At 46.0% G+C, this 26869-nt stretch overlaps 1 protein-coding gene across 1 annotated transcript in view; it reads right to left on the bottom strand.

Annotated features, from left to right (window-relative positions):
• Window positions 1-1490: 1490 nt before the first annotated feature.
• The window catches only part of LOC131810212 (piggyBac transposable element-derived protein 5-like), a 35180-nt gene continuing 9801 nt past the window's right edge, over window positions 1491-26869 (bottom strand). Inside the window, exons 3-6 of the mRNA XM_059137880.1 lie at window positions 13845-13986; window positions 7161-7349; window positions 6879-7056; window positions 1491-1518 (exon numbers count right to left, since the gene is read on the bottom strand). The gene's annotated coding sequence lies outside the window, so the exon portion shown is untranslated. The remainder of the gene's footprint in view (window positions 1519-6878; window positions 7057-7160; window positions 7350-13844; window positions 13987-26869) is intronic.

The following is a 26869-nucleotide window of genomic DNA, read 5'->3' as shown; positions in this document are numbered from 1 at the left end:
TTCCTGCATTGGGCTCACTGCTCGGTGGGGAGCCTGCTTCCTCCTCTCTCTCTCTGCTTGCCTTTCTGCCTACTTGGGATCTCTCTCTGCCAAATAAATAAAATCTTAAAAAAACATCAATTTTGTTCTCAGCAGTGATTATTACTGTTTACAGGGTTCCTATTACATGTTACAACTAGTGAACTTAAGTTTCAAATCTTTCTTGTATTTTTATGTTTTAAAAGATTTATAAAATTTATTTGACACAGAGAGACAGAGAGAAAGTGAGCACAGACAGGAAGAGTGGCAGAGGGAAAAGGAGAGGGAGAAGCAGACTCCCCACTTAGCAGGGACTCCCCACCCCCCCCACCACAGGGTTTGATCTCTGGCAGACATTTAACCAACTGAGCCATCCACGCACCCCAAAGCTCCCTTTCAAAATCTTCAGTAAGTATTTTGCTGCTCTTTACTGTAACTGTATCCCCCTCAGACTTCTTGACAGTAAGTTTCTCTAGCTCTGTAGTCAGTTCTTAATCAATGAGGACACATGCTCTGGACCTCAGTTTGGTGCTCCTCCACCAAGATGCTACCTGCCACTCAGGTGTGTGAACTCTTGCAGCTCAGGCCTAGTCACACTTTTGGGAACTCTGGGGCATCAGCGAACCTGCTCTAAGGGGACCATGCTTTGTGCATAAAAGCAGGCCCCTGCCATGAAGCAGCCCCTCTCAAACCTCCCCAAGTTGTCCTTCCCTACACAGCACAAAGTCTCTAAGCAACTCAACCTGCTGGGAAAGCCCATTTCTCTATGACCAAGGACCACAAGAGAGGGAAGTTATACCATGGGCCCCACACAGAAAGAGGTCTTCACTGAAAGCCTTCAAAAGAGAGTCTGCCTTTTCTTCCAGGCATTCCATCATGGCACCTCAAAATCCTGAGATGCTCTTCCACTGCTCCCCCTGAGATGCCAAAACGCACTTGGCAGTCGAATAGGTCATTCCCACAGCCCACCTACATGATTCTTAAGGGCCTGCCTGGTGCTGGGGATGGGTGAAGGAAGGAAAATGAGAGGGTCCAGGAGACTGCACACAACACCATGTTCTCAGAACATCTCCCTGGCCCCCAAGATCACCTTGTCATGGCAATGTCAGCAGAGCATGGCAAGTGCTACCTCAGAAGTCCCTCTGACACCTCAGCAACAGAGAGAGAGCCCACCCATAAACATAATCCCTAGAACCAGCATCCTTTAGGAACCAAAACCCCTATGAGTCAATTACTTTGGTATGTGTTAGTGTATTTTTACCTATGTAAAATATAAGAAAAAGAGGAATGACATACCTGTATGATCTGGGGCAGTACAGCAACTCGATTTTGAGTGCTTTGGATTATAGCTAGATACTTTTTTTCCAAAAAGAAATTTATAATCCATTTAATAAAAACAATGTGAATTGCCATGTGTGGAATTTTTATACTATAAATGTTTTCATTGTCTTGAGTGGTAGTAATGTACATACACTGGCGCTGGTCTCAAATGGGGGATGTCTGGAAGGAAACAGAATACATGATTAGGGGAGTGAGTGTAAGCCACCACCCTAAACAGTTCAATTTCTCACAAACATATACCTCAGCTATATATTTGGTTGGATGAATATCAACTAAAACTTTAAAATTAAAGTACCAGAAATTATTAGGGATGACATTTTTTGGTAGACTTGTTTCTGATTCTGCCTTGTGACCTGACAAAGGTGGGATGGTGGCTCCTGTTACTGCTTGCTTATTACAGCTATGGCATACAGCGGTGGAAGTACTAAGTACTAAGCCACTAAAAAATTTGAGAAAGGATAAGCAATTCTAATAGTAAGGATATTTTCACATACATTATAACTAATTTAATATTTTAGGACTGAAACAAATCTAGAAGAATGTACAGACATTCTTCATCATTTCAGGTACTTTAACATCCAATACTACCCTAATCAAATCCATGGGACTTTAGTTTTATATAGCCTTTTCCTTGTAGATGAATCTGAAGAATAGAATCAATATAAACTACTTTATGTCTGAAAGAATTCATCTTTGAGTATCAGACTTGACCAGCTCCACAGAATTAATAACAAGTCCCTTTCTTGGTGCAGACACATTGGGAAACAGTGTGGAAATTCCTCAAAAAAATTAAAATGGAGCTGCCCTATGACCCTGCAACTGCACTCTGTATATGCCAAGAAGATACAGATGTAGTGAAAAGAAGGGCACATCTGTACACCAATGTTCATAGCAGCAATGGCCAAAGTCACTGAAGTGTGGAAAGAACCAAGTTGCCCTTCAATGGATGAATGGATAAAGATGTGGTCCATATACAATATGGATTATTATGCCTCCATCAGAAAGAATGAATACCCAACTTTTGTATCAACATGAACTGGACTGGAAGAGATTATGCTGAGTGAAATAAGTCACCAGAGTCAATTACCATATGGTTTCTTACTTCTGGACCATAAGGAGTAACACAGAAGACATTGGGAGATTGGAGGGGAGAAGTGAGTTGAGGGAAATTGGTGGGGGAGACAAACCATGAGAGACTGTGGACTCTGAGAAGCAAACTGAGGGCTTTAGAAGGGAGGCAGGTAGGGGGTTGGGTGAGCCTGGTGATGGGTATTATGGAGGGCACCTATTGCATGAAGCACTGGGTGTGGTACATAAACAATGAATTCTGGAGCACTGAAAAGAAATAGAATAATAAAAAAAGTCCCTTTCTCCTTCTTTAAATTTCATAATCAATACAAAAAGTTACATGGTATTGGACTTGAGCTACTACTTGCTGTATGTCCAGCTCTCTTACTGACTTTCTTTTTTTTTTATTTTCAGCATAACAGTATTCATTGTTTTTGTACCACACCCAGTGCTCCATGCAATCCGTGCCCTCTATAATACCCACCACCTGGTACCCCGACCTCCCACCTTTTATATACCTGGAGGCACTTGCATGAGGCAGACAAGTTCTCAATAAAGAACTTTAATTTCAATATATTAAAGTATACTATGTTTTCCACAGTGAATATAGACTATTTATCAAATCAGAAACAAGTTCTGAAAAAAATACCCATATACAGATAGCTAACAAATACACAGCCCGGTACCTCTAAAGGTTAGTACTTCCACATATTTCAAAAGGCATCAAGTTTCTGCTGTTTTCCCCTGATCCAAGCATGCACATTTGTGTGTATGTAAGTAAACACCCAAAGACAACTGAATTAGTAGTCCACATTCACCACATGGATTAATGCCTGTTGTGATCTCTTTCCCTCCCAAATTGTTTCTGATTATTCACTTTAACTAATTTTGCCTGCTTTCCAATAATAAGGAGAAGAAAATTTGCTTCCCCACCCCAGCACCAATCAAAGGGATACTTCTGTCCTGTGAGCCTTCATTTTTCATAGGGGAAAACAAACAAACAAACATCCAAAAAACCCTGAGCAGTGAAACTAGAAATTCCCTCATGTTTCCTTCCTTTCTGGAGCTTACTGCCCTTAGGTTGCACACTTGCCCAAATATTGGCTCCTCCATAAGAAGCTGTAAGTAGCACCTAGTGGATGAAAGATCCAGGATATAAGGAAGGGCTACTCTGGGCAGTTGCATGGCCTGGGATGGTCTGCCTCACCACTGGGCAAGGTCTGGGGTCTGGGGTCACCATACCTCAACACCGTTAAGAGAAGGCTTCAACAAGAATGTTTATTTCACCATCTTTGCCTGAGAAAATAAACACTGCCTTCAATAAACAGTTTCAATAAAAAATTAAAATTTTAAAACTTAATTTTAAATATAATTATACCAAGAAGAATCATGACACATGTTGAATTATTTTAGGAGCCACAGTCTTCCTGAGGTACAAATAAATAGTTTGTACAAATAGGTAAAATCATTTATTAGGAAACTTTAAACCTCTTACAATAAAGTTACCATTAAATATAAGAATAAAGTGACTATTTTGCTTAAAAATAAACAAAGGTCACTTTGAAGGAGAATGGCAGCTTCCCTGTGGACATCCTCTATACCCAGCCCAATCAGTACTTACCAAGTACAAGTTTGTAGATTTTGCTAACATGGTAAATGATGGAAATAAATGAGGAAGACAATATTTTTAAAACAGTGTAAAAAGAACTTTAAAACAAGTATCTTGATTCTCCTTATTCTTCCACTCTAATTTGTAGCCTTTGGATAATATGTGGGAAAGAACATATATACATTTAAATTTTAACTTAAATGTCTACTGAAATAAAATGCTATCTTATTAAAATTCCTATCCGAAATTTAAAAAAAAAAAAAAGTCATGGTGACAAATAATGTTGACAATCATGTAATGTAATCCTATCTTAAAACTCAAAACATGCTAAGAATGAATATTTCAAAACTAAATGGTTCACTTTGTTAAAAATATTCTTACTGAGTATTAAAAAAAATCACCCAATGGTATCATGTTTTTAAACTCATTCTACTCATCATGCCTGTATTTTATCCCACCAGTTCTCTCTAATGACTTAGCATTCTTTCTTGTCTGCTCTCCTCTCTCATTTCCTTTCGCCAGCACCAAAAACACAAAGTCTCCAAAGTCCTGAGAGCAGACTGGAGTATCCCTTTGTCTTCTAGAAGCTGTGCATTTTGACCCTACTGGTCCATTCCACCTGCCCATTAGGCAAGATTGCCCAATAGGACAGTGCAGTCAGGAAGGGAGGCAAGGACAGAATCTTGAGGGATAGCAGAGAGAAAGAATCACCTTAAGAAAACTGGCAAGAATTCCTATCTTACATTGAGGTCTTTCATCCATTTTGAGTTTAATATTTTGTTCTAATAACACAACTCTGGGTGGGCTCCAAGATGGCTCCTCAGTGGGGACACATCACCAGGAAGACCACACCATGATTAGAATTTAGAATCTTCGGCACCCCCACCCCAACCCCTACATTCCCCCAGAGAGGGGAGGGGGCTAAAAGCAGAGCACATCTATGTAAGGAAGCCTCCATAAAAATCCTCATAGCAGGGACGCCTGGGTGGCTCAGTTGGTTAAGCAGCTGCCTTCGGCTCAGGTCATGATCCCAGCGTCCTGGGATCGAGTCCCACATCGGGCTCCTTGCTCAGCAGGGAGCCTGCTTCTCCCTCTGCCTCTGCCTGTGCTCGCTCTCTCCCCCTTTCTCTCTCTCTGGTAAATAAATAAAATCTTTTTTTTTAAAAAATCCTCAAAGCAGGGGTTTCAGGAAACTTCCAGGTAAGTAAACATATCCAGGTACCAGGAGGGGGATGAAACCCAGCTCCACAGGAATACATTCCTGTGCTTGCGACCCTCCCAGACTGTGCCCTTTGTGTCTCTGCATCTGACTGTTCATCTGTATCCTTTATCATACCTTTCATAAATTGTAAATGAAAACAAATGTTTCCCAGAGTTCTGCGAGCCACTCAGTTGAACCGGAGGAGGAGCTGAAGGAACCTCTGATTTGTAGCCAAGTTGTAGAGAAGTTGTGGGTAACCTGGGCCCCTCCTACTTGTGACTGGCACCTGAACGTGATGGAACAGTCTCACGGGACTGAGACCTTAACCTGTGGGATCAGATGCCATATCAAGGCAGACAGTGTCAAAGCTGAGTGAAACTACAGGACACCCAGCTGGTGTTGCAGAGTTGCCTGGTGAGGGAAAAATCCACAGCCTCAGCCTCAGTGTTAGAAGTGAAGTGTTCTGTGTGAATATGGTAATATGAAAGCAGATGGGAGAACTGAAATGTTTCCTTGACATACACTCTCACACAAAATATTATGTATGCCAGGTCTTTGCTGATGTGATATAGCACATATTCAAGTTCTAGTGAAATATCATAAAGAGTCAACTCAAAAAACAAACAAACAAACAAACAAGCAAACATACAAAATATGGATGAGCTGGGAGAAAATAAGCAATGTTTCCTCTTTCCTATCAAGAGAAAGTCCATTCCTGAATTATCCAAGATTTTGCTTTTACCTGAATAACCATACAGTTCAATAGTACTTGAAGGAAAAAGCACGTCTGGTCCTCAGCGATCCTTTCCCCTGATATGGCCGGCAAGAGTGGAGTGATTCTTGTGGATCTATCTTTGCTCCAGAGTGGGGAAAAAAAGGAGTTCTTTCACCAACGTTCAAAGGGTTTTTAAAAAATGGCCTTCATTAAAATACATCTGCCCCTCCTTTGGAACCTGCTCACACTACACTCCAGGCCAGCGAGCATCAAGGGGTTGGAAATACGGTACAAAGTCCCATGAAGCCACCTCTCCCTCTAAACTATTCTTCTCTCTGCCAAATTCTGCTTCGGTCAGCCTAAGGATCAAATACCTGTCTTTGGGCAATAAAGTGATGTGCATTAATCAATCATTGGCCCTAACTGGCAAGTTCCTTAAAAACTCATGGGACACAGATGGTTGCCATGACTTTCCCAGGAAGCAGCTACTGTCTTTCCATGAATGTGGCATGAAAATACACAGCTGGGTGAGCAGATGAATCTCCACTCATGAAACAATCATGCTGAGGACAATAAACAGTAGTTTTGGATGGCAGATTTAAATTTCATTCACAGCCAAGAAAACACTCCAGATACATGATGTGTCTCCACTTCCTGCTGTTTCCAACATCTGAGTCCTCCCTTCCATTCCTGTTTCCACCACTTCAGTAAATGTCTCCCGTCCTCATTGCATATAAAAAAGGCTTTAATTCTTTCTATTCTAATGTCTGTAAGACATTACTGTGAACAAGAGCAGGGGATAATTCCTCCTCCAAACTCATCTATGAAATAAAGGGTTCTATTCAGGATCATGACAAGCTGAGGAATCCCTCAAGAGAACTTCCAGAGTCATTTCAACCTGTAAGGCTGGCTAAAATGTTCCTCACCATCTGCCACACCAGGGCTAGGACTGATGAGTGTCTCCACCATGCAGGTCCCTCTGGATGACATGATCGCTGGGAAACCAGGCACGAGGCAAGCAAAAATCAGCACCTGCTCTTCTGCAAAGTTTGTCTGAAGTCCTTGAAGCCATAGAAGAAACAGATTGACTTCTTCAGATCTTACCTAAAAACAAAATTAAAGGTGACAGAATTAAACACATGTTTATGCAGAGATGCACTGCAATGCAGATTCAGTTCTGAGAAAGAAAAACTAGAAGTTAAAGGTACCGTTAAACTCCTGCACCAAGTTCTTAGTGACAAGGAAGCAGGTGTGTGGCAAGAAGCCCAAGGGTGAAGAGTTGGGGTCTGGAGCCACAGTGCCTGGCTCCAATGCAGGCTCTGCTTTTTGCTTTTTGCTAGCTAAGCTGTGGCCAGTGGAGAACCACCAAACTTCTCCGTTTGCATCAGTCTCTACCTCTGAAAAATAAGGATGATAAAAGAATTTACCACAAAGTGCTGGCACAGGGATAAGTGACTTACAACAGTGCCTGTATCATCAACTGTCATTTAATCACAAAAATAATGCAAAGACAATCGTCCTCCAAATTTACAGTGTGCTTTGAATAGGGTTTTTTCTATAATATGCATATGTATCATGGAAAGTTCTTGAAAAATCTCAGAGCTAAATAAGACCTTAAAGACCTGGCTCAGTTATTTGACCTTGAAGCCCATTCATCAGGCATTTCTACACCAGCCCTCCTTTTTTTTTTTTTTTTTTTTTGCCTGTGCAGGTAGCTACCTCGAGGGCTGCCGCCAAATCATCACTTCCACAAAGAACCATTCAGAAATTTAAATTTCTGGAACTCATATCATTGCTGGACTTCTGGCATAAGTCCATTGTTCCTGGTGGATGCTTCCAGTAGTAGGAAATGGAACATGCTCAATGAGGGCAGGGGGTTGTGTTTGACTTGCTCACTGCCATATCTCCAGCACCTAGAAAGGTGCCTGAAACACATAGCTGGCATCCAGTAAATGTGTGCAATAAATAAGTGAACTAGACAAGAATAGATATGCACTGGTAGACGTGGCCTGTGGAGTACAGCTTCAAAAGTAGGAGAGTATTGAGACTCCTACATGGTAGGTTGCATGGCACTGAGTTAAAGAAAATGGGTCCTACAATCAGACCAAAGGTTAAACCTTGAAAGCGGTGCGATCTTGGACAAGTCATCTACAAGAACAAAGACCCCTGTCTTCTATTGATAAGAGCTGGGAAGAGAGAATCCATTTCAGAAGGAAAGGGGACACAGGACAGCTGTGTACGACACTTATATTGTCAAGATGGCAGTGTAAATTCACTTCATGGGGTCCCACACCATCATCCCCCACTTCCATTTGAAATACATGGTAATGATAGATGAAATATATATATATTTTTTTCAGTGTAACAGTATTCGTTGTTTTTGCACCACACCCAGTGCTCCATGCAATCCATGCCCTCTCTAATACCCACCACCTAGTTCCCCCAACCTCTCACCCCCTACCCCTTCAAAACCCTCAGATTATTTTTCAGAGTCCATAGTCTGTCATGGTTCACCTCCCCTTCCAGTTTCCCTCAACTCCCTTCTCTCCATCTCCCCTTGTCCACCATGCTATTTGTCATGCTCCACAAATAAGTGGAACCATATGATAATTGACTCTCTCTGCTTGACTTATTTCACTCAGCATAATCTCTTCCTGGAAGAGATTATATATATATTTTTAAAAGATTTATTTACTTACTTATTTATTTGACAGAGAGAAATCACAAGTAGGCAGAGAGGCAGAGAGAGAGAGAGAGGAGGAGGAAGAGGGCTCCCTGCTGATGCAGGACTCAATCCCAGAACCCTGAGATCATAACCTGAGCTGAAGAGACAGGCTTTAACCCACCCACTTAGCCACCCAAGTGCCCCTAGATTAAATACATATATTTTTTAAAGATTTTATTTATTTATTTGGCAGACAGAGATCACAAATAGACAGAGAGGCAGGCAGAGAGAGAGGAAGGGAAGCAGGCTCCCTGCTGAGCAGAGAGCCTGATGTGGGGCTCAATCCTAGGACCCTGGGATCATGCCTTCAAGCTGAACTGAAGGCAGAGGCTTTAACCCACTGAGCCACCCAGGCACCCCTAGATTAAATATATTTTTTTAAGAGAAAAGTTAGCAAGTGAACCTCGGTAAAAAACAAAACAAACAAAACCCAAAACTGACAAACATCTCCATGAAGCAACAACCACAGAAATTCTCAGTGATGCACAGGACAGGAAAAGATGTCTGGAGGCTGACTTCAAGGAGGACAAGTCGCTCCCACTGGAGATAAAGGCAGACAGAAAGGCCTGCTCGCTTGATGCCTGAAGCCACAACTTCAACTGGGCTGCCGGACTTGATTGCACACCACTTGCTTCACCAGAACACTGTGAGGTTTCCAGTAGCTCATTACATCTAAACACTACTGCCTCCTTTAACAAGGTTTCCCTTCCGGATTGCCCCTGACTTACAGGGATAGGCAGTAGGTGTCCCTACACGTGCTCCTTCCAAATTCTCTCCTCTCTCTGCTTTCTTCTGATCCACTTTTTATTTATGGGCTAGCTTTACAGGATATCCCTTCTGTGATTAAACAGATCTTAATAATTCTACCTTTTGTAAAGGAAGCCTTCCCCAATTATTTAGATGTTGATAAATATTTACCTCTGAATCTCCATAAATCATCACTTTATATGGCACCAACATGTAGAAAAAAAGAATGAAGTTACCCAATTTTCAGAATGAACCATACAAATTACAACCTAACATCTAAAGCCAGAGACAGAAAGAGAACATCTGCATAAACTAAAGTAATGTGGGCTCCTTATTCATTCATATTTATTATGCAAAATGGAAGTTTTAGGAAGATTAGAATAATGCATACTTGTTCTATTATATAGGCAACTAATCCTCTGTATATGGTAATGTATCCATAACTCCATCTCCAATCTAGAATTTCTGAACACGAGGAGAGGGTATTAAAATCTCCTCTGTGGGAGGCAGAGCATTACAGTGTCTGGCTCTGGCCTTCCTGCTGCAGGATGAGACTTGCAATTAGTGATGGCAAATGGAATTCACAAAACATTTCTGGGCTTTAGAGGACATCGGAAAACTAACAAAGGACTTAGAAAACGGTAGGAAAAAAAGCAGGAAGAGGGAGGTGACAGAAACAAGTGAGCCAAAACCTGATCTGTAAGCAACAAGTTCAAGAGAAACAAATCAGGGTGCCAGAGAACAAATGCCATTTTCACTGCAGGATCTCTACAGGCCTGTGCCCTCCAGACCCCGTTCCCACCACATGGTAAGTTGGGGGAACTGAACCTGAGATTTCCTTAATAAACCAGGACCCTCAAATGGGACCAAAGTGATCCCAACTAAGAACACTCCCAGCCTCCTGGCAAAGGAAAGACAAACCCTCCAGGAAAAAAACAAACAAACAAACAACAACAAAAAAAAAACCCAAAAAACAGAATTAAAAGAGATTACATCTATGTTCCAATAAATCTGGTCTCAAAATCCCTTCACAGAGCATGCAAGAAATGAGGCCACTGTGAGAGACAGAAGACTGAGGGAAAATGAAGACTTCAGACACTGGAATGATCAGATACAGAATAGAAAATATTACATGTTAATTGTTTAAGAACACAAAAGGGGTTTAAAAATGAAGAAGGATCAAGAGCCTATCAAAAGCAACAGGCCAAGTGTGAACATGGAACTGAAGGAAGTTAAACAGGGACCAAAAATCACTGAGACGTAAAACACAACAGAAAACACACCAGAATGGTGGGGCAGTAGATGAGCCCCGAATGAAGGACTTCACAACACTGCACCAAGAAGTGAAGACACTCCCCAGAATGCAACTCAAGGAGGCAGGAGAAGAGGAGGAACGCCAGCTTGAGAGACACGGACAACAGACGGGAGGTTTAAATAAGAATCCTGGGAAGTACAGCAGGACAGGGTCAACATTTCAGAAGAAAACAGCTGAGGATATTACAGAAATGATAAATCCAGAAATACAGGAAATGCACAGATACCAAACAAGATGAGAAATCTTCAATGAAACATTTTGTGGTTAAGCTATAGAACACCAAAAACTAAGAAAAGGTTTTAAGGAAAGCCAGAGAGAAAAGGCATTTAAAGGAATGAACAGGGTGGAAACAGGGTTTAAAGCTGCTACAGTGGTAAGGCGATGCTAGTAAAATGGTACCTGTAAAGGGTGACAGGAGTATTTTTACTGCCACTACTGCTAATACTGTGTCTAATGCACATAACAACTGAAGACTGCGAAGGTTAAGCTGGAGCAGAAAAAAATTAAACGAATTATGACCCTCAAAAGAAGGATCATTTCAGGGCGCCTGGGTGGCTCAGTGGGTTAAGCCTCTGCCCTCAGCTCAGGTCATGATCCCAGGGTCCTGGGATCGAGCCCCGCATCGGGCTTTCTGCTCTGCTGCAGGGAGCCTGCTTCCTCCTCTCTCTGCCTGCCTCTCTGCCTACTTGTGATCTCTGTCTGTCAAATAAATAAATAAAATCTTAAAAAAAAAAAAAAAAGAAGGATCATGCCAATGAATTTCACAACTCTATTGATCACTTTAAAAGCATCTCCTCTTTTGATCATAGCATTTGTATCATGTCCAGGATGAGATATTACAGCACACATGATAGAATATTTTAAAACAATAGTCCATTTTGCTCAAACTCCATGTTGAAAGCAAACGACTGTGTCAAACACTTTGAAGAAGGTAAAAGTAGTGGAACCATGTTTTGTCAAGAAAGCCCAGGGAGCAAAGCAGGTAGTAAAACCAAGTAGCAGTACGGAGGAAGGGCAGCCTCAGGAAGAAAATGAACACCGTTTTCTTCTGCTTTGTTCTCTTTTTTGTTTTCTTGTTGTTTGTATCTTTTTTTTTTTTTTTTTTTGGTCTTTCCCAGAAATCACTTCATATATATACATTTATCTGTTCAACTTCAGTGAAAGTTGGGAGGAAAAGGTGCCAGAACTTTTGAATGGTTGTCTTCAGCTGAGTGCTTATTTTCTTCCTTCAGTTTCTCTGGGGTTTCCCACTATTCTTCAATAAACATGTGTTGCTTTCTGGCAGGGTAAAGCAAAATGCATTTTTAAAAGAAGTAATGGCAGGTCATCCGTCCATCCAGATCAGGAGAGAGCCCATACCAGGGAAGGCAGAGAGGGTAGTAGACTCCCCTCTGTGAGTTCCTGCTCTCTTGGTCTTTCCTCAGCCCTTTCTCTCTGCTCTGTCTCTCCAGTCACACCCCAAACCCAGAGCAACAAAAGGACTGTTCAAAACTTAAACCCTGTGAGAAGGGCCACGCAGAGGCAAGGAGAGCCCTGCAAGACTCTGAGCCATGTGGTCTGTATCTGAGACTGCACATCTCCTTGAGCCACGTTCGTTCCATTCCCTCCATGCCTAATGTTGGCCTCGCGTTCTACAGAAGCAGTCAGGGCATCCATACACTCCTCTCTGATCCCATCTCAACCCACAACGCCCAGCAGCATGCACCATCTGTCATCTCCCTTCAGTCAACCTGCAAATAGGCAAACACAGCCTGTAAAACCCACCCTTGTCCAAGCTATGTCTGGAGTTATGATCGTCTGTGTCTTTACCATCAAACTTTCTAAAAGGCTATTCTTGTATGTGACCTCCATGGTTTCACGCCCAGTCACTCTATCTCTCTGTCTGGCTTAGGACTCCACTACTCACCTCCCATTTTCTTTCAGTACTCAGTGACAACCTCCTCAATCTACCCCCACCCCCTAATCAAGCTGCTTTGCAACTTTTCACATCATCGAACATTGCTGACATTTCATTCCTTGAAATCTCTCTTCTCTAGACATCTGTGCAAAAATGCCTTCCTGGCATCAAAGCCACGTCCCTCCCCTTCCATCCACTACTCCTTTATTCTTCCCCTTTATCTGCCCAAGAAAAGAAGGAATTACCCTAAATCCTTAACTGTCACTCTTTCTACAAGAAATATATCCCTTGGCAACAGCATGATTGCATCTCTCTTCCCCCAAGCACCCATCCCTACATTTTGACTGTCCAACCAGAACCTACACCTGCGGGTCCCACAGACACCTCAACTCAGATTGCCTAAAGCTGCACTCCTCCTCTTACCTCCTGGACCCGGCTCCCTTCCTGAGTTGCCACGACTGTTGTGGCAGTTGACACATCAGACTTAACATTCTGAAAGCACAGAGGCACCCCTAAGCCTACTGCAGCATTTTTTTTTTCCATAGCCGAGGTATGGAAGCAGCCCAAGTGTCCGGCAACAGAAGACGAAGTGGTACATACACACAATGGTTTTATTACTCAGCCATCAAAAAGGATGAGATCCTGATATTTACAACAGTATGGATGTACCTAGAGGGCATTGTGCTAAGCAAAATAAGTCAGACAGAGAAAAACAAATACTGTATCTCCAGTGATGAATCCTTGAAAAATGCCCTACATATTCAAGTTTTAATGCAGGACCAGAAGCAACAGTTTTTGTATATATCACCACGATATAAAATAAAATCTTTAAAAAAAAAAAAAAGAGAAATAATAGGACAACAGCAATTAGGGTAAAAAGACTTAACAATTGTCTTGCTCATCATCACCAGCACCACACCAGTTACACGTCTGGCCCCCAGGCCAGCATAGCAGGTGTGAGGACAGGTCCAGGCAGAAAAAGTGTTACTTGTCACATTTTTTGAAAAATGATAAACAGAAGGGATGCCTGGGTGACTAGGCTGGTTGAGCGGCCAACTCTTGATCTCAGCTCGGGTCTTGATCTCAAGGTGGTGAGTTTGAGTTCCACACTGGGCTCTGCACTGGGTGTGGAGCCTGCTTTAAACTAAACTAAACTAAACTAAACTAAAATAACACCTCTGTCAAAAGCACGTGAATTCACAACTTACATGTAAGTCAAGTTCTACTTGTTCTAAGACAGCATGAAAACCAAGATGTCGTTATCAAGACAGGAAGCAAGATAAATTGTGTATTCCATGTGCTGTGAGATGACTCCAACTGCATCCAAGTCAGCCATGGCCCTCCACACATCTGCAAGAGAGGGTATATTATCCCCATTAGCACAGAGGAAACCAAGGCTCAGAGAGGTTAAAAAAAAAAAGAGTCCAAGGTCATAGCATCATTTAGCAGCATAGCCAAAATGTATAGGAATTACCTCAAAATAGTCCAGACTAGTGGAAGAGTTATGAAAACCCAGGTAGAACGCTGCCTCAGAAAGGCAGATAATCAATAAAGGAAAAATAAAGAGGCACCTAGGTGGCTCTGTTGGTTAAGCATCTGCATTGGGCTCAGGCCATAATCCTGGGATCTTGCCCTATGTCAGACTTCCTGCTCAGCAGGGAGTCTGCTTCTCCCTCTGCCTCTGCTCCCCATTCATTCTCATAAACAAACAGATCAATAAAATCTTACCCAAAAAAAGAAAAAAAATAAAGATTATAAGCTTACAATAAAGATATGAATGATGAGTCAAAGCTTTCAGTGACACACCCACACCTGCCTACAGTTCTCTGGCTAAAACATGGGTGGAATTGATGGGGTTAGAAGAACAGGAGGCACATAGGCCCGGACAGCACAGCCCCAGCAGATGCAGAATCCTGGTGTAGGTTTAGCTAGCTTTCATTGTCCTTTAAAATGTCAAAGCTAAAGAAATCTGGTAGGGTTATTGAAGTCTGATCCTGGGGGATGCCTGGTTGGCTCAGTCTGTTAGGCAGCAGCCTAACATGACTCAGGTCATGATCACAGGGTCCTGGGATCAAGTCTGGCATCAGACTCCTTACCCAACCAGAAGCCTGCCTCACCCTCTGCCTGTTGCTCCCCCTGCTTGTGCTCTCTCACTGACAAATAAATAATCTTTAAAAAGAAAGAAGAAAGAAAAAAAGAAAAGAAAAATAAAATCTGATCCACAGTATAGACCAACACAAAGGAGGGTACTTTCTTGGGCTGATTTCTGATTGTTTGATTTTAAGTAGGCTCCACAGCCAGCACGGACACTAGTGCAGGGTTTGATCTCAGGACCCTAAGACCATGAACTGAGCCAAAGGCAGACAATCGATTAAGCCACCCAGGCACCCCACTTTCTTGGGTTCTAATGGGACTTTTCCTGGGTTCTAATCCTAGCTGTACTGGCTGCCAGGGGGAATGAAGTCCAGCACCACAAGAAAAGCATCCCAAGGCAGCAGTCCTCTGCAGAAGATTTGCTGGTGGCTGCCATCATCAAAGAGTCAGTGGGTGAAGTTGTTGAAGCACAGTGGGAACAATGATAGCCACTGCCTTTTGGGTGTCACTGAATCATCCTACTCATCTTCAGGAAGCCTGGCCCTTCTCCAGTCAATGCAGCGAAAGCAAACTTGTTAGAAGAACAGGGGAGGGGGCCATCTCCCTCCCTCCCAGAAACTGAAGCAACCAGCCAAACAGTGCAGCACTGGAGTAAAAATAAAAATGTGAAGGAATGCGGCGGCACCTGGGTAGCTCAGTCTGTTAAGCATCTGCCTTTGGGTCAGGTCCTGATCTCAGAGACCTGGGATCTGAGACCCACATCAGGCTCCCTGCTCAGTGAGGAGTCTCCCTTTCCTTCTCCCTCTGCCGCTGCTCCTAGCTCATTCTCTCTCTCTCTCTCTCTCTCAAATAAATAAAATCTTTAAAATAAGAAATTTAAAAATGAAGGAATGAATCAAAATGCAGAATTCAGAAACAGAACTACAGATATAAAAACTACATATAAAAACCTGAAATATGACCCGGTGAGTGAGGAAGGATTATTAAATCATGATACTGTATGAATTGATTGCCAATTTTTTCTTAGAACATAGAGCACACTGCACTACACGAAAACAAAAACACAAAATTAGGATTGAATACAAAAACAAAATTATCAGTGTTATTCCATCAAGTGTTTCACTAACCTACTGATCAAAACCTCAGTTCATCCTCCAAAAGAATCTGGGCACCACCTCAGCACACACGAACACATTTTCAGGCCACAGTTCACACTGCTCCAGTCCCCACTCTAAGTCCTGAGCCATGGGCTCCTCCAGGCAAAGCCACCACCAACTATGTCAGGGCCCCTGCCCTAAAAATCCCCAAACCCAACCACTTCACAACAGGGAGACTCAGGGAGATTCATATGGGCAGAAACGTGGGACTTTGACTTTTTTTTTTAATTAAAAGAAAAATACAGCAAGAAACATTTCTACCACAAAGTGAAGAGCTAATCTCTCACAATGTCGAGAGTATTAGAATTATCAATACACCATCAATAGTTTGATAGGTCAAACAGGCCAAAAGCTGGAAACACAAGAGGAAATGCTCACAGCAAACAGACCTGAAAGCCAGGGCCTGGACCGGCTGACATGGCTCTGCCGCTTACCACAGCGAGAAAGTGTAACTTTCCTGGGCCTCAATTTCCCTCCTGGCTAGCAGGAAAGTGGCAACACCACAAAACTCATGTCTGGTCGGGGATTACGTGAAAGGAGAATGCTCGGTGAGAGCCCCGCCACACCGCCCGTCCAGCCACAGTCTGTGCCCAGTGAATGGGAATTTCCTCTACTGCAGCCACACGAAGAGCTGAAGGATCTGCACAGGATGCCTGTCCATTTACCAGTCACAAAACCACGTTCTGCCATAAACAGAGAGGGCAAGAGACCCCAAGAGATGGGAATATCCCTCACCCTTGCCTGGACCAGGCTTTCCAGACAAGTTGGAAAGCCCACAGCAGCTCTGCCACTGACACTGAATGAGCCTTTGGAAGACAACACCATCCCAAACAACAGTTTAATTTACTTCTCTTTAAAAAGCAGTGAGACAAGGTCTTGGCCACATCTTCATAAATTAACAGCTTAGGAGGCTAAACCCCAATGATTTACTTATGTCCCCAGCAGGCACACCTCCACTCGTGGGCAGCTTCAGGGAGAAAGGGTGCCTCCCCATCCATGAGGACACCCTCTGACATTCGTCTGCCTGAAGATGCTTCCTACCCATGGGCATTTACTCCCTGGAGCCCTCCCCATCTAAGTTCCCCTCTGGATGCTGCATGAGGCAACTTCCTCACACCCCCATCACCACTGGCGACACCGCAGCTACCCCCGAGCCTTCAAGCAGGGTGCACCTGTGTTTGCTGCCAAGTGTCCCATCAGCCCAGCTCCATCACTGATTTCTGTACCCATAATTAATTAACTTATGCATGTATGTATATATTTATTTTTACAGATTCATTTATTTTATGGAGAGAGTGACAGAGACAGAGATACAGAGAGAGCACACACACACACAAATACAGGGAGATAGAAACTCCAGCAGATTCTACACTGAGAGCAGAGCACACCTCAGGGCTCAATCCCACCACCCTGAGATCATGACCTTAGCTGAAACCAAGAGTTGGATGCTTCAAAGACTGAGCCACCAGGCACCCCTCTGTACCCTTAATCTTAAGAAAAGACAGACGCCACTTCTTTCTGTCAGCCACGGCCTCATAAGCCATCTGTCACACAGCCAAAGCTTCCAGAGGATAGGACCAGGTCTGCAACACCAGTGATGCCAGAGTATCACTATAAAACTACAATCTAGTGAGTACCAGGCTCTTCTCTAAGCTCCTAATATGGCCTTCTATTTTGTACCCCTCACAGACCTACATGCTAGGTATTATCCCCAGTACACAGAGGGGGACACTGAGGTCCATGGCTTACCCAAGCGATCTACTTTTATGTGGCAGGAGCAGGGGCCTGAACCTAAGTCTGTGACTCCAAGGCCCCTCCGTCAACTCTGTTACTCATGCAGCCCCAACACAGTCATCAAATACCTCCCTAAACCCTCATCCCTCCTGTGAAAAAGCATGGTCTTCTGCCATTTCCCCGATGGGAAGAAAGCCGGCTTGAGCCAGATATAGTGACCTGCCCATGATGGTACAGGCGATGTCCCCCCTGTTCTCCCTCCAACACCCATGTTATTCTGCATGAGGCCCCATGGGGTCCTTCATGCTTCCAGTGGAAAACTCTGGTGAGACCACCAGGCTCCTGGCAGGCCTTCATCTTGACCCTGGAGGACAGGACCAGTTAGGAGAAACCGGCTAGTTAAGCCTCTGAAATGGGGTCCTACCACCCAGGAAAACCCCCTTATATCCAGGGCATCGCTGGCTTTGTAGAGGGCTCCACAAGCACCAGCCTTGCTGAGTCACTTTCTCTAAGGTGGTGGCTGAGACAAAAAGGACCCAGGAAAGAAAGGCATAGGCTGTTGTGGAACTCCAGTGCCTTGGCATCAACAATTAATGTGAGCAGCTGCCTCTGCTCACCAGATCTGCATTTTATGTGGGGCACACTGTTCAAAGTTTATACCCCCCATCTCTGTAACCTTCACGACAACCCCTGGAGCTCCCTGCACCATCATTACCACCTCACAGACAAGGAGACAAGGCATGAGGGGTGTGTAGAATGATGCAGCTCTGTGCTGGGGCCAACCTGGGGAGGACTCCCACAGGCTTGCTCTTCCCACTGCTGCAGAGGCAGCTGAAAACAATGAGTTTTTCAGTTTGCATTATGTAGAGTGGAAAAGTCAACCATAAAGGTCATTCAATTTTTAAATGGGTTATTCCTCAGGATAAAAACAGTTCCAAAAAATAATTTCTGAGAAGTTCAACATATTTCTCCTTCCAGGTGCCTGGAATGTGATGGAATGTTGTTAAAATAAGTTCTGGCCCATCAGCATGCCAGACAGAAACTGGAAGTAAGCTGTTGCAGGTCCCCAAAGGCTCCGTCACAACCCTAAGGAGAAGACATATAAATTTCACTGTCCCAAAGTGATTATGTTTAAAAAAAAAAAAAAAAAACAGGCACAGGTGGAACATTTTAAATTACAGACTTTCAATGCAGGGGCAGTGGGGGCAGGGGGGTGTCCCCCCTACCCCCAAATGTTTCAGCTATATATAGTGACTTACCAAAGTGACTCATCACAAGTACCTACAAGGCGACCGACAGGCAACTGACCGATGAGGAAGGTATTCGGACTGCTTAACAAAACCAACACAACTTAGAATCTTCATTATTAAGAAGAGAAAACCATTTATTAAACACTCGCCAGGCACCAAACCCGCTAGGCATTGTCACATGATCTACTCATCACAAGGCTGCCAAACTCAGTGCAGAAACTGAGGCTGAGTAAGTCACCTAAGGTCATGCAGCACCAGAAACTGGATTCCAATTAGGTCTGACATCAAAGCCCACCCCAGCTTGCTGCAATGATTCAGAACCTAAGCTTTGTGATGATCAATAAACTACATGCTTAACAATGTTTACACATCTCTGTTAGAATTCAGGGAAAGGTTTTTAAAAATGACATACACAAGGGGAAAAAATAATACAGGTTCTGGAGGCAGGCTGCCCAGGGTTCAAATCTTGGCTCCTCCACTTGCAAGCTGTGTGACCTTGGACTCCTTTAGCTGCCCTGTGCCCATATTTCCATGCATTAAAATGGTAGCCATAACAGACCCTATCTCCTAAGGCAAATAAAGCATTTTGGTGTTGTTGTTCTTAAGATTTTATTATTTATTTGACAGAGAGAGAGAGACAGGGTGAGAGGGAACACACACAGGGGGAGTGTGAAAGGGAGAAGCAGGCTTCCCACTGAGCAGGAAGCCTGGTGAGGATTAGATCCCAGCACCCTGGGAGCATAACCTCAGCTGAACAACTGAGCCACCCAGGTGCCCACAAATAAAACATTGAGAATCATTCCTGGCATGAGTTAAACCTCAGAAGGTGTGGGCTGGTGTTACTTCTTGCTGGGCACCAGATAGGGTCAGCAGCCTCAGGCCCACTGTTTTAGCAACTCATTTGCATAAACAAAGCCCAGGCTCAGCCACTTTGTGCTTAGGCTATGGTTTCTTCCTGTCACTAACATCTCTCCTCACTCCTGCTCTGTGGCACTAAGCTCTGGGCCTCAACTTCCCATCTGTCAAATGAGGTGAGGAGCCCAGCTGATCTATCTGAGGTCCTTCCAGCTGGGCAACCTAGGATTCTTGGTAACTCAGGGCCCAGAAATTTCAGAACCATCCTAACACAAACATTACCAGATGACACCCACTCATTTTCCTCAGATCTTCTCTTCCGTATTATGTATAAATGCTTATTTTCATGGCAAATCTTCTCCAAGATCCCAGAGCTCCACGAGCACCCAGAATAGGCTGGGCAGGCATCCCCAGTGCTGAGGCTGGGGACATGATGGTCAGAAGCTCTGACCTCCAGGGGAGACGGATTCCAAATCAAGCTGCTCTGATAAGCAGATCCTCCCTGTTAGAGAGGATTTCAACAGAGCACAGTTAAGAGGAAGTGCAGGCAAGAAACTCAGAACTTGGCCCACTGGACAGAGGGCAGTAGGACAGTGGGCCGGAGGGGTGACAGAGGGATGGAGAGGAACGGCACGATCAACAGAGGCCAGCCAAGGCAGCACTGATGCTCAATATGAGAGGGTGGGCTGGGGACACACTGTGAAAATGGCTTCACAGGCAGGAAGCAAGCCCAGCTCAGCACAAAGCAAAGTCCTGAGCAGGAACCTTCTGGGACCAGGTTGGACACTAAGGTGAGCTGAAAATGGCTGTGGGACCCAGTGCAGTCTGAATCTCACCCATGCCTCTCACAGGCTGGGTGACCCCGGACCAGTTATGCTACGTCCTTTAATGTTTCCTAAAGGGTATATTCGCTCCATAACCCTGAGCCATGTTCTCATTTCGGTGAGTGTGGGAGGCCGCAATAAGGCTTGAGATGAGAGCCAAACCAGACCCTGACTTGTGCCTCCTTTAAAGTCTGAATAACCTAACAAAAGGTTTAGGACGGGAAAAGTTGAGTAGCACTGGGAAAGAGTCTGTGCTATGTGTTGTGCGCTCGCCTACGTGACTTCCCACACGCTTACTAAACAAATGAGAACAATTCGGTTGGGCTAAAAAGTTCGTTGCTGGTCCTTGCTGCCTTAGTACAGCCCATAAATGACTTTCAGGTTTGCTGTATTTGTACTGGCATCAGCCATTTGGCGTCATGAGGAACCGTAGTTGCTTAACTAAACACAGATGTAATGTCACTATATATATGGCCTTAATGCTTTGAATAAACTTAGCACTGTTGGACATCCTCCTCAGTGCTCCTCCTGCCCCCCATCTCTTTGCTTCTCGAGTTCTTTTCTTCATCCTCTTACCCTCATGTTCCTGGCTGATTTGTTGTGCCGGTCACGACAGGTGAGGATCTGATGGTGCCCACAATCTACAGAGATCCAATATATACAACTAGGACAGCCTGGAGGGGGGTGGGCAACCCGGGCTGGACAGGGAGTTAAGAAGGAGTCAGGAAGGGCACCTGGGTGGCTCAGTGGGTTAAGCCGCTGCCTTCGGCTCAGGTCATGATCTCAGGGTCCTGGGATCGAGTCCCGCATCGGGCTCTCTGCTCAGCAGGGAGCCTGCTTCCTCCTCTCTCTCTCTCTGCCTGCCTCTCTGCCTACTTGTGATCTCTCTCTGTCAAATAAATAAAATAAAATAAAAAATCTTAAAAAAAAAAAAAAAGGAGTCAGGAAGAAGTCATTCCCACCCTTGAGGCATGGGTTGGTACTGACCAGAGACACTGGGCAAGAGACGATGTCCTAGGACTGCTGTAAGACTAGCCGGGTCCAGGCAACGCACCTAACAGTGTGTAGGTGTAACCCATCCATAAAAGGGGGGCGGGGGGGTGGTGGTTGCAGCTGGTTGAGCATCTTACTCTTTGTTTTGGCTCAGGTCCATTCACCTGGCCCATTCACCTGTGCCTGCATGTGTTCTGTGGTGTGCTCTTTATCTCTCTCAAATAAATAAATCTAAAAAAAAAAAAAAAAAAAGGAAGTCAGGAAGGATCAGGAGACCTGCTGTTAAGGTCCCAAAGACTCCACCCTCCTCAAGTAGCCTCCGAAAATAAAGTAAGTGGATTCCCAGGAGCCTCCTGGACACAAAACTTTCCAAAGCAAAGCTTTCAATTTCATACTGGAGAAAAGGCTGCTGTGCAAATTCAAGACAAAAAAGCCAGCCAGGGTGGGGTGGGTTTGGACGGGGTTGGCCCTGTAGGGCTCTGGCCACTAAATGCCCACTGCCCAAGCCAGGAGCCTGGAGTCTGTGCAGCCAGTGCTTCCTGAGGCTTCCACATCTTGGCCTCGCCCTGAAGCTTCCTCCTGGAAGCTCCTTACCCAGGGAGGCCACCTGTGAGCACCCCCTCACACACACCCCAGCTTCTGCCCCTCCATCCAGCTGGAGTGAAGGATCCCCAAGCCTGCTCTCTCTGGTCTCTCCTGCACAGAGAGGAGTATGTGCCCCAGAAAGGAGGGTCCCTGAGGTTACCTGAGTCCCTGGCCCGAAGACAGCTGGCTTGAGAATGTGGGGTTTCGGTGCTCTAGGCACAGCAGTTCCTAGAGGAAACAGGGTAGGGAGCTCCAAGGTGGAGGGGAGTCCCGGGAGTCTGGGATCGCAGATGCCAGTGGCCCCCAAGTGGAAGGGTTTCAGTGACTCCAGAGGTGAGAGGGGTCAGGGGTCAGGCCTGGAGGTGGACAAGGACCTATGGGGTAGGGGGCCGGAGATGGAAGTGATCCCAGGGTGGTCGCAGGCCCAAAGTAGAGTTGTGGGGGTGGGGGTGGGGGGAAGGGGTCCATGGGCCAGAAAGGAATGGTATCCTGGGGCTCCTGGGTAAAAGGCAGTTGAGGTGGAGGGGGCCCAGTGGGGCCCAGGCTGTGCGGGCAGAGCCAGCTCCTCTCGGGTTGGGGAGCCCAGCGATTCTGAGGGACAAAATTTTCCATCAAGTTCTGGAAAAGAAGCCTGTCAGCACAGGCGTCTCTCTGGGGGTCAGACAAGCCCAGTGGTGCTGGGCTCCTTGATGTCAGTAGGGCCCCACGGGTTCCCTGGATACAGAGAAGTGGAGCGAGGGCTGTGGGGCAAGGGCTGTGGGGCAAGGGCTGTGGGGCAAGGGCTGTGGGGCGCAGGAGCACCAGGCCAGCAGGAACCTGTCCGCCAGGCCCCCCTCCTGCTCCCTTCGACGAAGCAGCAGGTGGCAGCGGGCAGGAGGGACACAGCCTCCCTCTCTCCCTAGCGCCCCTACCCCTCCCCAGCCCCTCAGTACCTGAGTCAGCGGGGCACCCATGCACTCCCCTGCGCCCTGCCCCGCCAGCCCAGAACCCCTGCCTCCCCAGGAGGCGCTTTTTGCGCAGTGAGTTCGCTGGGCCCGCAGAAGGCGGTGGGCGGGGCAGGCAGGTGCGAGCCCGCTGCGGCGGGTGGGGGGCGGCAAACAGCGGTGCAGGCCTCTGCAGGCCCGCGCGCCCTCGCCCAGCCTCCTGTCTGTCCTGTCCGGTGAGGGGCTGGCTGCGCCCCCTGCCGGTTCCCGCTGCTCTTCTGCTGACTCCAGGACCCCAGTCCCCCGCCCAGTCCCGGCCTCCCTGCCGCTGCTTGAGCTCCAGGCTAGGCCCGCTGCCGCTCCTGGGCGGCCGAGCTGCGGCCCCGGTGCGGTGTGGCTGGCCCTTTTCTCTCCCCAGGGCACAGTGGAGCCACGAGGGAAGGCCTGAGGGGATCTTCTGTCTGCTCAGCGCCAGTGGACACTCTCCAGGGGCCTCTCTACCTGGTGGGCTCCACCCATGGCCATCTTGGAACCCCCAGAATCCCCTTCAGAGACCAGGTGAAGACCTCCTTGGGGAATCCAGGCTCCTGGGACCAAGGCGAGTTGATCTTGTGTACTGCTGTGTTTGTTCCCTGGCCTGGCATGGATTAACAGTTGCTGAATTGATCTATTCTGGGGTCATCAAGGGCAGAGGAATGAATTCAGGGCTGGGATCCCCAGGCCTAGGGTCCACACAGGCTTGGAGCACTCTTGGCTGTCCCCGGTCCCAGGACAGCCTCCCGTGGCGCTGAGGCAGAGTGTGTGTCAGAGAAACCAGCTCTTGGTCCCTAAGCTGCCAGCGCACTGGAGAATGCATGGGGTCCCTTTCCTGTGAGGGGATGGGAGCCACACCAGGCGGCAGAATGCGAGAGTCCTGCTATAGAGCCTGAGATACTCCCCTGAGAGAGGTATAAAGGCCCCGCCGGTGCCCTTTGATACACGCCCTTGTTTCAGAGCCTGCACCAAACTCTCGCCCCAGAGAGGTGCGCGAAGGCCCAGCCTGGTGCTCCCGGACCTGTGCCCTGTTCTCAGAGCCTGAGACCCGCGCGCGAACCTCTGCCTTCCCTGAAATTGGTGCGTGCAAGGTGGGCGCTCTTAGACCCAGAAAGACCAGGCACTCCCAGCCCGGGCCAGCGGGAAAATCTCAGTGTGCGATTGCTGCTTGGAACCTCTCTAGCGCTCTGGAGGTGCCCAAAGCTGCTGCTGCCGTGCTTTTGGGTACAAGCAAAAGATCCTCCATCCCCAGGGACAGCAACTTGGAACCTGCTCTGCCAGCGGCCAAGGGGGAACTTATTTGGGCTCTGCAGCAAGACTGAGGCTTCTCTCTGAGAGGGAGATCAGGGTGCGGTTTGTTTTCCTCTAAAACTACAAAAACCATCAAAAGCGGTCAAAGTGAGAAAAAAAAGTGAACAAAGAAAAAACCGCCAGAGAACAAAAGCCTGAAAAAAAAAAAGTTTCCTCAGAGCCCACACCCTTGAGGTGGGAACATCATTGTCAGGGAACATCATTGACTGAAAACCCACACGGCCCCTTCCCCAGAAAACAAACCAAGAAAGAAAAAAAAAAAAAAAAAAAGAGAGAGAGAGAAAAAAAAAGTACTACAAGAAAACTACCACTACTTCATAGGAAAACTTTTATTTTTCATTCATTCCCACTATTCTGGTTCTTTTTTTTTTATATATAGGTAATTTTTTTAACCCTAGCAGGATGGTGGAATGGGACATGGCTGAGTGCCTCCCGGGTCTGACCTTGTGTGACGCCACCCGGTGCCTGCAGCTGCCCTCTGGAAGGTGTTGCTTTTGCGGCAGAGCCGGAGGGCACCAAGCGTGTGTCTGTCTCCAAAGTCCTGGGCACCACATCACAATGCCTTCCTGAGAAGCAGAATCAAGGACAGTTGCTGATCTTCATTCCTTCCCACCAAAGGTAGCTCATACACCATCTTTGGAAGTTGGAGCCAGGGGGCGCCTTGGTGGCTCAGTCGGTTAAGTGTCTTTCTTCAGCTCAGGTCATGATCCCAGAGTCCTGGGATCGAGTCCCACACATTTGCCTCCCTGCTCAGCGGGGAGCCTGCTTCTCCTTCTCCCTCTGCCATTCCCCCAACTTGTGCTTTCTGGCTCTCTATGTGTCAAATAAGTGAATAAAATCTTTTTAAAAAGTTTGGGCCAGGGGGCGCCTGGGTGGCTCAGTGGGTTAAGCCGCTGCCTTCAGCTCAGGTCATGATCTCAGGGTCCTGGGATCGGGTCCTCTGCTCAGCAGGGAGCCTGCTTCCCTCTCTCTCTCTCTCTGCCTGCCTCTCCATCTACTTGTGATTTCTCTCTGTCACATAAATAAATAAAATCTTTAAAAAAAAAAAGTTTGGGCCAGGGACGCCTGGTGGCTCAGTTGGTTAAGCTGCTGCGTTCGGCTCGGGTCATGATTCCAAGGTCCTGGAATCGAGTCCCACATCGGGCTCCTTGCTCAGCGAGGAGCCTGCTTCTCTCACTGCCTCTGCCTGCCTCTCTGCCTGCTTGTGTGTACTCTCTCTCTCTATCTCAGGCAAATAAATAAAATTTAAAAAAAAAAAAGTTTGGGCCATACTCTTTAGCCATTCTACTTTCCCTGGGGTAATTTGCCACCTCCCTGAATTTACCTGCATCTTTCCCAAAATCTACTTATCTTCCAGCCTTCGTGACCATAATGAGTCTATAAATTTTCAATAGACAGTGTGAACTTACACTTGCTAATATTTGCATAACATGCACCTCTTTCAATCTCAAAGAAAAGCTTCACACCGCAATGGTCTCTAATCTCCAATTAGGTTCTGTTCCGGGATCCTACTGGAATTCTACGCACCTGTCCCCTAAGATGCCATAAATTGTGGTCCAGTTTCCCAGCCAGCCAAGGAAAGCACATGGGAAATCTTGCTGAAGTATGAGTAAGAGCCAACGAAAGGGAACATATTTATCTGCCTCAAATGCTGGGACCTGAGGAAAGCAAGTTTTATTACAGACAAATCAGGAAGGAGGTGCAGATTGCTTTTTATGTCACTCTGGAGTGGAGGTCTGCTCACTCACAGAAGCTCAAAATCTTCACAAAGGACAATGCCCCCCACCCCCAAAGTCAGCTGGGGATTCTTAGAAAAACTTTAATTGAAAGTATTACGGATTCTCCAACTTCCCAAAATGCAGGAGGAACATCTACAAGCAAGACTGTCACCACTTTTAGACAATTACACTTATTTACCTTTTTTCTTCCTAGAAAATCATCCTCTCTCCCAATCCATGATCTTCTTTTTGTAACAGTTTCCTAAAGAAGGAAACAGGTGTCCTCCCATACCAGTTCCATCCAAAATAATAAAATAAAAATCTTTAAAATTAAAAAAAAATTGTGATTTGTTGAGACAGAGCACATAAGCAGAGGGACAAGCAGACTCTCCCACTCAGCAGGAAGCCCGATTTGGGGCTCGATCCCAGGACCCTGAGACCATGACCTGAACCGAAGGCAGATGCTTAACCAACTGAGGCACCCAGGAAGCCCCCAAATAATTCAATTTTTAATCACTTTGCCATAGACACTTTTGGGTGGCTTTGAAACACCAGAATCTCATTGACTTATCAGTGTCCTCTTCACCATCTCAGAAAAGGACTGGGTGCCTCTCAGAGGCCTCTCTCCCCTCCTGACCCAGGTCCCAGCCAAAGGTCCTTCACATTAGAGTATGAGGAACTGAGCGGGATGGGGTGTGGAAGCACCCTGGGGTGGGGTGGGGGGCTCTGGGGCCCTCCCACTCTCAACTTCAAAGA

Source organism: Mustela lutreola, chromosome 10, assembly GCF_030435805.1.
Source record: "Mustela lutreola isolate mMusLut2 chromosome 10, mMusLut2.pri, whole genome shotgun sequence".
NCBI lineage: Eukaryota > Metazoa > Chordata > Mammalia > Carnivora > Mustelidae > Mustela > Mustela lutreola.
This window is presented reverse-complemented; position numbering and strand designations above follow the sequence as displayed.